Here is a 528-nt window from a genome sequence, read left to right as displayed (position 1 = left end):
TGCTTCAGAAAACAGTTATGGAGCCGTGGCTTATATGAGATTGCAATTCACTGCAATTGTAACAATATGGAGCTTCTTCATGAGAAAATCCAGAATAACTCCTCTAAAATTTGCTAGTGTTCCACTCCTTGAGCTGCAAGCCTCAGTAATGTCAGTGAGATCGATGAGGCAAATATTGGAAGAAATAAAACTGAAAGACCTGACTGAAATCTACTTCTGCATTGATTCCACGATAGTAATCAACTACACACTTAACACAACATCACGCTTCAAGACATATGTAGCTGATAGGATTAACTTCATTCACAAATAAACCAGGTCAACACGATGGAAGTGTGTGCCATGAACAATTAACCCTGTTGATTCACCTTCTAGAGGAATGTGTAAGCATGACACTAACTGTACTGAAACTCGTCTTTAAAAACCCGAATTTCTAATAACCAAAAGGAATAAGTGGCCTGAGTATAAACGAAATGACATATTAAGGTTTCCTGTCGATCTAGAGATAAACAACGCTACAGCCTTGAC

The sequence above is a fragment of the Schistosoma haematobium genome, chromosome 1, assembly GCF_000699445.3.
Source record: "Schistosoma haematobium chromosome 1, whole genome shotgun sequence".
NCBI lineage: Eukaryota > Metazoa > Platyhelminthes > Trematoda > Strigeidida > Schistosomatidae > Schistosoma > Schistosoma haematobium.
The sequence above is the reverse complement of the archived record's forward strand: the minus strand, read 5'-3'. Positions refer to the sequence as shown.